The sequence below is a fragment of the Bactrocera latifrons genome, unplaced genomic scaffold (assembly GCF_001853355.1).
Source record: "Bactrocera latifrons isolate USDA-ARS-PBARC rearing strain unplaced genomic scaffold, ASM185335v1 scaffold_41, whole genome shotgun sequence".
In the NCBI taxonomy this organism is placed as follows: domain Eukaryota; kingdom Metazoa; phylum Arthropoda; class Insecta; order Diptera; family Tephritidae; genus Bactrocera; species Bactrocera latifrons.
The window spans coordinates 213,208-225,123 of record NW_017537057.1 but is presented as its reverse complement, the minus strand read 5'-3'; the positions used below and the strand labels follow the sequence as shown (position 1 = coordinate 225,123).

Here is an 11,916-nt window from a genome sequence, read left to right as displayed (position 1 = left end):
GTTGTCTGTTGCCGCTGTCGCTCGCCTGTTATTGTTACCTTGTTCCATATGTTTTCTGTTGTGACACGTGTATGCCTTAAGGAATGCGTCTGCAAACAAATCTACGTACGGAAGTGTGTGTACTTCACTAAATACATGCATACATTCACACACATTCATACATACATTTGATTGTATATTGAAGAGGCGTGGAGGACATTCCATTGAACGAAAGACTTAAGCGACGAACTCGAATAACTTACAATAAGAATATTGGAATGAAACTGAAAAATAAATTATATTTCCATATTGAATATGCAATAATGGTTAAAAAGACAAAAGTAGTTTGAGTTGACATGATATCTAGAAAAAAATTTCAATTTTTAGCATCTCTATATGTGCAAAAAATATTTATAAAAGAGCCATAAAAATATTACAAGCTATTTAATCTTTATATTGCTTTCACTTTGCAAATAATATTTCCATTTTTACATCTATTAATTATTTGAATTCGCTTTTTAATTTTTAAATTAATTTTTTTATATCGATTTTTTTTAATTGTTTTTTTTTTTTTTTAATCGCTTGGAGGTGCCATTTGGATATTTTGGTTTAACATTTGTGAATGATAGTTCAAATTAAAAAAAAAATACCACAAAACCCTTTATGAAAAATATTTTGACTTTTACTTAAATATTTAAACAAAAGTTAAGAACTTAAGACAAAATATAAGAAAAGTTAGAAAATATACTAAATTCATAGACATATGAACTTTCTAGCGTACTTTTGGAATGCTCTTACTAAAGCTCTTAAAATTTTTCGAATAACCTGAAATCCGATTATTGTAATATCCGGTTAGTAACCGTTCGTATGAATATTAACCGACCGAATAATACTATTTGAATAGTCCTAACACTGCAACTATTCGATAGTTCTGCTCTGCTTCGCTCAATAGAATAACTAAAATTGTTTGACATCCAAGCAGAGTCTAATTTTTGCTCATTTCAAATTTGTGAAAAGCTAATTGTGCGTCTAAATGTACTTACACTATAACTTATTTTCGTAGAAAAAATGTGTAGAAGTCGAACGTTTACTATTCGAATATTCGTTAAAGAACGGTTAACCGGTTACTCGAAAATGAGCAATTAAGCCAATAGTCGACGACTTACGATTATCCAGATACTGCACACCGAATATTTATATTCGAACAATGCCCTATCCGGTTGACACGGTTAGTATACTACCAAGAGCTCTAGTTCTTACCCTGTAATGCACGAGTTGTAATATATAATATTTAGTCCAAAAGTAAGAAAGTTATAATATATTTTGTTATTATGCTTATTCTTAAAATAATTAAATACCAGATGAATCAATTGGCATTTTTTATTGTACTAAATATCTGAATTAAAACTAGTGATTAATACTTATGTACTAAATAGACGCCTTGACCAATTAATTCTTCTCCTTTAAAATGATATACTAAAATGTAAAATTGACACGCAGACTCAATTTTAAGATGATAGCTGACCAATAAATTCTGATATAAGTCTCAGTTTAATACTTCAAAACTAAAATCAAATTTACAGCAGGACTACCATTCGATCAAATTTGACCCGGACTGACAAAAAAATTATTATATTACATTCAAGTGAGTATTTTAATACAATTATCGCCTTCAGGATAGGCTCATGCCAGCGCTTAATCTAACTTTTCATGAACTTTTAGTTTTTTCAATTTTACCACATCTACTCATAAAGCATTTCTAGAATGTGTGGTCTTCAGATACTTTGGCAAGTATCGCTTTTTGGCCATCTACTCGACGTTGTTTTATCAAAATATTCAAGCCTTTGGTACGATTTTAACATTGACATGATTCATACCCAAAATATGTTGAATCGGTCCATAAGAGGCGTTGAGATCCTTTGCTATCTCTCAGATGCCAGCGCAACTATATTCAACCACTGTTTTAACTTTCACGAACTTCTCGGCATTACCAGAGCTGGATTCGCAAATGGCAAGCTTTATATGCTTACTACATGCTTTGTGCTACTCAAATACTTATATTCTTCATAAAGTAGACTCGCCAAAACACATCCGCAATCAAAGTTTTCGTAGCCTTGACTATTGTCACACAAGATTTCAAGCGAATTCGTTAATTAATATTTTTCTTGTTAAAAATTGCCTGGCAAGACATTGATAGATATGTATATAGAGATTAATACATACTTCACACAAACATAAGAAAGTTTGTAGCTATAAACTAAAAAAAAAGTGTATCGATTCGATTTGTGCGCGCAGTTTAAATAGTTCAAACCAGTCCGGATCATATTTGATCACATATATCAAAACTTTTTTTTTTTATTAATTCAGATCCTTAATCTTGTTATATGCTCATCTTTAGGGATATGTAGGATCATATGCAAACGTAATGCTGCGTTAAATAACAAATAAATAAACTGACTCATTTGATCATATATTCCTCAAAAAGATTAGCTTATATTATAATATTATTTACGGGCATTTCTTACATCAAATATTATATATATCAAATTCATCTACTATAGCAAAGCAGACACAATAGAGATAGCAAATTTGAGCGAAGAGATAAATCTGCTATAAAAAATCAGGAAGTAGTATTTTAATAACCACAAGGCGGCATTTTATAGCAGACAGACCTATAAGTTCTAACCTCCATGCTGGTTGAATTGGGCATAGTAATTGCCGAAAATCCTCCAACTATCACTCATTTGCTTACAAAGCGATTCCAAAAGCCATGCCCACTGTATTAATAACTGTTACATATATTTGTATCTGGTAATAAATATTCGTAAGCAGTGTCTACGCCAATAAAAACAAGTAAGGAAGGGCTAAGTTCGGGTGTCACCGAACATTTTATACTCTCGCATCAAATACCGTATTTGTGTAATGTTTTATTCCGCTGTCATCATCGGTTCCTAATGGATATATTATACAGAGAAGGCATCAGATGGAAATYAAATTAGCGTTATATTGGAAGAAGGCGTGGTTGTGAACCGATTTAACCCATATTTCGTACATGTCATCAAGGTGTTAAGAAAATATTATGTACCGAATTTCATTGAAATCGGTAGAGTACTTCCTGAGATAGGGTTTTTGCTCCATAAGTGGGCGACGCGACGCCCATTTTCAATTTTTAAAAAAAGCCTGGATGCAGCTTCCTTCTGACATTTCTTCCGTAAATTTTAGTGTTTCTCACGTTTTTTGTTAGTCGGTTAACGCACTTTTAGTGATTTTCAACATAACCTTTGTATGGGAGGTGGGCGTGGTTATTATCCGATTTCTCCCTTTTTTAACTGTATATGAAAATGCCTGAAGGAAACGACTGTATAGAGTTTGGTTTACATAGCTGTAGTAGTTTCCGAGATATGTACAAAAAACTTAGTAGGGGGCGGGGCCACGCCTACATTTATGGCTTTGTTATGACACTTTATTGGTTTTCGGTTTTCGCCATTTTGTGGGCGTGGCAGTGGGCCGATTTTGCCCATCTTCGAACTTAGCCTTCTTATGAAGCCAGGAAATACGTGTACCAAGTTTCATCATGATATCTCAATTTTTACTCAAGTTACAGCTTGCACGGACGGACGGACAGACGGAAAGACGGACAGACAGACATCCGGATTCCAACTCTACTCGTCACCCTGATCACTTTGGTATATATAACCCTATATCTAACTCTTTTAGTTTTATGACTTACAAACAACCGTTATGTGAGCAAAACTATAATACTCTCTTTAGCAACTTTGTTGCGAGAGTATAAAAAGAAGAAGAATAAATATTCAACAAACATTTGAACAGCCGTTATCACTGCCTTGCTACTGTGAACGCTGAATATCAGCCTACGACCACAATTTATATAAATTAAGTAACTGAAATTTGTTTGTGACTGATGCAACAACTTTGTAGGCAATACACTTATCTCCATATGTCACGCTCTCACATTGTGTGTAGAACTTTCTTGTTGCTTTCATTTGTCGCTGTGATGTAAGTATTATTCAATACTGTGAAACAGTTGATGGCATTACGTCACTAGAAATAACTTCTAAGGAAGTATGTAAGTGCTTAGAGGGTTTTAAGCAAATATTATTATTATCAGTGATATCTTAATTTTCCATTAGGACAACAGTCCGCCTTATGCTGCAAGACCACGTCAAGGCTTAGTGATTGATTCGTAAGTATGTCAAGAAGTTTAAGAGGATTAACTTTTAGTTAATATCTCTGCGATTCGACTGTTTTAATCAACTGTTTTCGACGTCAAGAACGTCAATCTGAAAGTATCTGTAGTAGATCAATGTAGACTCAAGGTTATTGAAAGAATTGTGTTATAGGATCTTAGCACTCCTTAAATTTTTTGCACAGAATTCCAAAATGAAAAAAAGATATATATAATTTTTTCATAAGCACTATACTACAGACTAGTGGCATGTCACGAACATAGTCAAAATCGCGTCGTAACTTAATTTACCTCAAATTTTTTGATTCTATTGCCATCTAGCGACTGTTAAGTACTTAGCCTAACCTTTTGAAATTGTACGTACTTTTAGCTTGAAATCTTGTGAGGGCTGGTTGAGACATACCTTCGAAAAATTTTTCTTGTGACCGGGTGTCTAAAGAGAATAAAAATATGTTGACCTATAAGCAATAACAATCAAGTCGAAATTATGGCTTTGAAGCTCTAAAGTTAAATAAACTCCAACTTTTTGATATACCTTGTCATTATTAATACAAGAAAATTTTTTCTGCTCCACAAATTTTGGTTTGGTAACCCTTTACACCTGTTCGAAACGCTTAATCAGTAAAGACCGTTCTCTAGCGCCAGTAATGTCACAAAATAAAAATTCCCGCAATCGCTTAAAAAATCCCCCTGAGCACTAGAAAGCGCTTGCCCAAATGTGTCTTATTGAACAACAGAGAATAAGAAGCCAGTTAGCCAAAGAAAATATGCTCTCCTACTCATGTGAACAAAACCAACGCTCGAGCGCTCTCATAAATAACTACTTTTTCACGAGCAAATGCACACGGACGTATGCAAAGCCATTTAAATTGAAATGAAAACAACAAACTGCACAAAATTTTACCTGAGCTGTCTTGAGAGAGAGTGGCTTACTCGCGTCAATTGAGCAGCAGAGCGCGCTTACGAGACATACGGCACACAGGTGAGATGTGTGCGTGTGTGTATTTGTGTTAGCTGTGCACCGCATGCTGTTGGAAGATACTCGCGTGATGCAGCCGCACAGCGCAGCACAACAACAAAGCACAATCAGAAAATAGCGCTCAAGACAGCTGGCTGGTAAGAAATTCGAAGCGCAGCAAGGCGATGCGATTTTGTCTTTGATGTTAGTGTGTGTGTGTGAGCGCACATTGCTACAAACTTGTGTGTGTTCGTATGTGCAGCGCTGAGTTGTATTTCGGTCTTGAATTGAACTTTATGCGAGACATTTCAGTTCTTCGACGACTGTCGGCCGAGTTGGTAAGAAGATACGGAAGAAAAGTAACGGTGTTGGCGTTCGGGTATGAAATGCCAAACATTTAAGTGACTTGAAAAAACGTTATGTGCATGAAGCAGACGGCGTGTGCGCATGTGTGTGAGGAAGAAGAATTTTGTATCAAAATGGCAAGAGATCTTATAAGAAGGAAGATTTTTTGAGAAGTTAGTAAATAAAGCAAACGAAAAATATTTTGTATGAAAAAAAATTGAAAACTGTGTGAAAAACAACTGTGTAAGCAAACAGCAAGCAAGTTTTAAGCAATAGAAATATTTTGAAAAAAATTCGATAAATCAAAAAAAAAAATTTTTTTTGAAGAATTTAAATGAAAATAAAAAAATCACGATTTCCACACGCCAAAGCGCTCGTGTGCATATCTGTTGTTTTTGTAAATACAGATATCAAATATTTTGAAATTGTTTAAAGCAATGTCGTTAAACAACTAAGCTCAGCAACAACAAAAAGCAATGACAAAAGCCAAACGCTTAAATTTGTGAATGCCAAACAAATGCAAATGCATTAAACCAAAAAATCAAAAACARCAACAACACAAACGTAAAGAGCAAAACACAACAAAAAGGCAAGCATTTAAACGAGTTTCCTTTTGGTGCAACTTTGGATGACTGACTGTCTTTGACGCGTCCGCTGCCCCTGGCATCTACACACACACACAGCTATAAGCATGTAGCAAACAACAAAAACAACAACGAAACGTCAGAAACCACTTTTTTGCGTGCACAATTCGCCTGCTGCATTTCCTCCTTTTGCCAACAACTGTCATCCCTCGGCGCTTTGCCATTGCTGCTATTGCTGCGGCTTCTTCAGCGCGTCCAAGCGACTGCATTGCAGCTGCAGTCCGCCGCTGTTATTGCACGTTTTTGTCTTTGTTTCGCGTGTATTTGGTTTATTATTGGCCATAAAAATCGTTAAAATACACACATATATTAAGCGACTGCGCGACTGTGGCAACAACAACAACGCAAACAACACAAACGACAGCCACAATAGCAATAAATTGTTGTAAAGTGGCAAAAAAGCAGCAAAGTAAAAATAAAACCAACAAATACACACACACACACTCGCGCGTTGCACGAATGCAACGAAAACCTGCACTTGTCGGCGTTTAAAGTGCGAAAAAAGTACGCGGAAAAGCCGTTACGTGAAAAATTCTAGAAATTCTGCAGGGGAAAAGGAAGACAGTAAAACAAAAAAACCAAAACACAGCACATGCCTTGCAAGCGCTTAGAAAAAAGTAAGCAAGTTGAATAACAAAGTTTCGTACGCATAATCTTAAACTCGYAAAGTGTCTGCGACAGTGGGCGAGTTCGTGCGCTTAACTGCATTGCGCRTGAAATTGAAAGAAAGCACTGCATTGTGTTTGTGGTGACTCAATTTTTGTGCGAAAATTTGCGAGTTTGACAGTGAAACGTGGTTTGGGATTTTTTTTTTTTTGTTGAGTCAACGCCAGCTGACGGAAAGAACGTGCCTTCGAGTGTTTTGAAAAGGTAAGTTTGGAGCAAACGTTTCTGTTAAGTTTGCCTTTAGGAACTATGGCTTTTGTGGCAAGTTGTTCTAGGGTTGAAAATAAAGGTTTTGGAAAGTGGAGTGAACCACCTCGAGCGACAAGCATTTTAGTGCAATTATTGGCACCAATTGGTGGTCTTGATGTAGACTTAGTGACTCATTTGGAACTATTGCGCCAAATTTTGAAAAGTTAAGCAATTTACCTGTAAAAAGTCAAGAAATATCTGTTTCTTGCTATATATATCAAACTTTGGTCTAAAAGGGAAATTATTCTAATTAGACAGCAAAAATAAACAGTAAATTTTTTTTTTTGTTTTTGAAATAATGCTTATCAACAGAAACGTGGTTAGTTCAAATTTACTGAGTAGCCGAAAAAAAAAATGTGAAATGAACGAAATTAAATAACAAGAATGTTCTGATGGAGTAATACTTATCYTTCTTAAATTAAGTTTTCCATACAAAAACTTGATTTTGAACGGTCAGCTAATACGAGTTCTATATTGATTTCACTTTGTCAATATGCTGGGGCTATGTGAGTCTTTGTCATTTAGGAGAGGGCACAATAGGCGTAACGTCTCGGTACAATTCTTGTCTATTTATCTTATCTTATCAAGTGTCCCCTTCTAAATGTTTTTTCCAAAATTATACCATTGTTTTGAACAATAATCCGTGACAAATTTCGTAAAGATATTTGATCAAATAAAAAAGCACTTTTTTTCAATTGGTCAGTTTATGTGAAAGCTTTATGATATATTGAACTGATATGAACAATTTCTTCGCAGACTACACTATAGCTTTAATCAATAACACAACTCCGTAAAAATATATATTTAAATACCTAAGTTTTCCATACAAGCACTTGTCGCCGATAGTACATTGAATTCTTAACTTTTAATCCAAAACGTTTTAATTGAAAAATATGTAATCTCATCTCGCTCTGGTATGACTCTTTCTTAATCTGCTCGAAGATTAATGTGCATTTTTGAAAAAAAATTTCAACACTTGACTCAATTAGTACTTTTTAATTAGTAAAAATTTAAAAAAAAAATTATTGTTTGCTTGAAAAATAAGTCTATAAGTTACACTTACTAAATGGATAAGAAACGTCTGTTTTTACTAAATAAACGAAATTAAAGAAAATGCTTATAAATCACTCAACCTATCAAGCTTTATTTAAAAGTTTAATTTAAAAATCTTAAAAGCGCGGTGAATTTTCAGAAATTTTTTGAGACAATTAAATTTAAATTGAGTAATAAAATTTCTTGTTCATTCTTAAGGTCAAAATTAATGTTGCTAATTTAATAATATTTATCAATTTTGAATTCTTTTATATGAGAAGCATGAACAAAAACTCAATATGAGTTTGTAGTATAAATATTGAGTTTTACGAACTAATCGAATAAAAATTAAGGGTTAATTGTTGTGATATACAAAAAAGATTAAGTTGGGTTAATCTGGTAGGCCAACGAACCACGAATAGAGCAGTTTGGTTCTTTGTGATACCAAATGGAGTTCAGTTGCCGGGTCCAAGAAGTCTAGTCATCCTTTAGAATGCCTTGCCAATTTTGATTCACAGAAATTAGAGTTATTTTCTCATGCCTTAAGCAAATAAGTAAGCAGCAGCTCTGTATATTCGCTTTACTACAATAAAACATAGTGATAGATGGAGAAATATTCAATTAAAAATATGCTATTTCGTGCGAAACAGCAATTTTGGGTACATTGTATTTATAGAATGCTTTTATTAATTCTTGTTAAAATTTTGTGATTGCAAGTTTATTGAATTAAAGCGCTGAACATTTCCGTTTTTAAAGGATATTTGTTTTTGTTCTTATAGCAGCAGAAAACATTCCTGAAGTACTTTCGAGTCATGGTACTGAGTTGACAGCCTTTGTCCGGTTAAAAATCCAGGTTCATTCCAGTTACTTAGATCCCACTGTTATGAAAACGGAAAGTATAATTAAATTTCGATTCGCTAACCAAGAAACTCTCTGAAGAGAGAATTAGCTATGTAATTTGTCAATATATGCATGTAAATTAAGCGCTGAAAGATCGCAACCGTTCGAAGCTTCATTACTGGCTGCATAATATACAAATATTAAGCACGTTTTTTTTAAGTTTTGTGTTTGGAAATTTCTTTGAGTTTAAGTGCTGAACATTTCCTCTGATAAATGGCATTGATAGTTTGATTTTCAATGAAAAAGCCATACTTTCGGCCAAAGCAGCAGGATCACTTATTTAATTTGGCACTAACTTAATGGCAATTAGGCGCTAATTCTCAACTAGTTAATTGCGAAACATAATTGAAGATCGTATATCAATTATTATTGTGCTGTTTCGTTGCTATTTCGTTCAAAGCTTTAATTCTGGCTGCGTTATTGATAATTGTTTGATAATTGCATGTTCATTCAGATGAAAGTACTGAATCCTTGCTATAATAAATTTTATAAATAAATATCTTTGAAGTAAACAGGTTCACTTATTTAATTTGACACTAACTTAATGGCAATTAAGCGCTAATTCTCAATATATAATGGCTTCCGAATAAACAGAGCTGCATAGTTAATTTGTAATTGTTATAATTATGAAATAAATTTCGTTACAATTAAGATTTCCAATTGTAAATTAGGTGCTTTTGGTGCGTGAGTATACTGCTTTTAAAAGCAATCACCACAAGGTGCTTCTTGGATCGTATTATAGACTGGAGATAATTCTCACCCATATTATTTCGGTACTTTTTAAAATCAAATATTTTGCAAGTCCTCAGACTTAAGATGCTAGATAGACTTTCTCTTTGAGTATTCCGAAATAAGCAACTCGGCTATAATCGCGTAAGCGGTGTCTACGCCAATAAAGAAGAAGGAAGCTTCGGTAAATTGAAACAAATAGCTCCAATAAACGGTTTAYTGAGAGTGATATTTRGTTTTTCYTTTTTTAAGATTTTTTTTAAAGAAAGTTTAATATTTTTTCCTTCATGAAAGAGAAGAAATTTCACCTTCCAGCCTGAAAAATTAATATTGAATTCCTTTTAAAGCTTCCACAGCCTTAAATAATAACAGTTCAGCAGTGAAACCATCATTTATTTATAAAACAGAAGTCAATGTAATATGTGCTCATAGCATTCTTCGGATGCTTTTTGAACTTTTTTGTTASGAGATCGCCAAAAATGAACAAATCACTAAAATATGCAAAAATTAGCATATGCTAGACAAATAAAGAATGGCGAAAATTAACTCAGTATTTGCATATGAGCACATAAATACAATTAAATAAATAAGTATGTACGCCGAGTGACTAAGAAACAAAACAAAAGCCTAAAAGCACATAAATTTACCGGTTGACACAAATGCAAATTAAAACTTTCACAGCTGACAATGAAATAAAAACATATGAATAGCAGTTATTTTGCATAAAATTTAATTTTTGAATAGAAAATTCTACAAAAAATTAAATTATAAAAAAAATTTATAAAAAAAAAATATTTTAAAAAAAGTTGAAACATATTTTTTTGCACCGAACACTATTGAGTTCGGAAGACGTTTTAGTCACACCCACTTTTTAAGTTCACATGACAGCACCAGATGACCTGATGAGTRGTTAAACTTGAGACATTTACGAGCTGTTATAAATTTTAATATACAACTTATTTTCTAAATGCAGCCATTTAAACTCCACAAAAAACTGTAGAGTCTAAGTTCCACTAATTTTGCGAGGTCAACACCCGYGATAAAAAAAATAATAATCTTCAATTTCAACACTTTGCCAATTATCATTAAAAAGTTATTGATCAGCAAAAAAGCGGTTAACAGAGATTGTGAGTAATAACAACAACAACAATAACAGCTAAGATCAGTTACCTACACACACACACACACAGCCGTCTGCTTGACCTCTTCGGGAAAGCAACAACAATTGTAGCGAAACTCAGCGATTCRCCACAAGCCAACTGTATACTTATGTATCCGTGTATATGGTATACCGATTTTTTACGTGTGTATGTGTGTGTGCTTGTAGCTAAATACTTTCAGTTAAACTCAAAAATAAGCAAGACAAATAATTGTGGGCAACGAAAAACCAAAACTGAAAAAATCTTAAACTAAAACTTATGTTAAGTTAGTAAATAACAGTTGAAGCTAGGAAGACACAACAACAACAATAAACAAGCAGACAATGAGAAAACAGGGTAAAATTGTATAGCAGCAATGACACGAACAACAACAATGAGCTTGCAGCAACAAAAAACTACAGAAACTAAAATAATAAAAAGCTTAAAAGCAAAAGCAACAATAACAACAACACTGAGAGCGCGCTCAACAGTTAAAACCAGTTTGCAGCGCCGCCAGCAGGAAAAAGCAAAAACTATAAAATTAAATTTAAAACAAAAATACAAAAAAATATATAACAAAACGAACAGCCAGCTACAACAGTAACAAATACAAATCAAGAAAGTACCTAAATTAAAGACTKCCAGTTGGAAGTAACAACTAGCAACCGCAACAGCAACAACAATAGCGTTACACATGTATTTAGGCTTGAAGCGCGAGCTGTGCAGTCATGCAAGAGACATGCTCGTACTTGTGTTTGCTTGTACGTGTATGTGTGTTTGCTACAAAAGCTTAGCACTCCAGACCACCGGAGACAAAGTGCGCTGTTAAGATGAATTTTCAAGTCAATCGTGACAGTCATGAAATACAAAATTTAAATAAATCATGCAAAAATGTCAACAGTGCAAACGGACTTATGGAAAATTTGAGGCCTTTCAAGGCACGACCATAATGTGGGTACTAATGTAAAAGATTACAACACAAAGTATGACTGTTATATGCATTTAAAAACGCTCAAGATTTAACTTTACATGATTTATTTGCAAATTATTTTATTTTAGTTAAAAAAA

General features: G+C 33.6%; 1 protein-coding gene across 4 annotated transcripts in view; it reads left to right on the top strand.

The window, feature by feature from the left end:
* Positions 1–5,470: 5,470 nt before the first annotated feature.
* The window catches only part of LOC108972630 (platelet binding protein GspB-like), a 101,345-nt gene continuing 94,899 nt past the window's right edge, over positions 5,471–11,916 (top strand). For all 4 annotated transcript variants that reach the window (XM_018939292.1, XM_018939296.1, XM_018939294.1 and 1 more), the window contains exon 1: positions 5,471–7,003. The gene's annotated coding sequence lies outside the window, so the exon portion shown is untranslated. The remainder of the gene's footprint in view (positions 7,004–11,916) is intronic.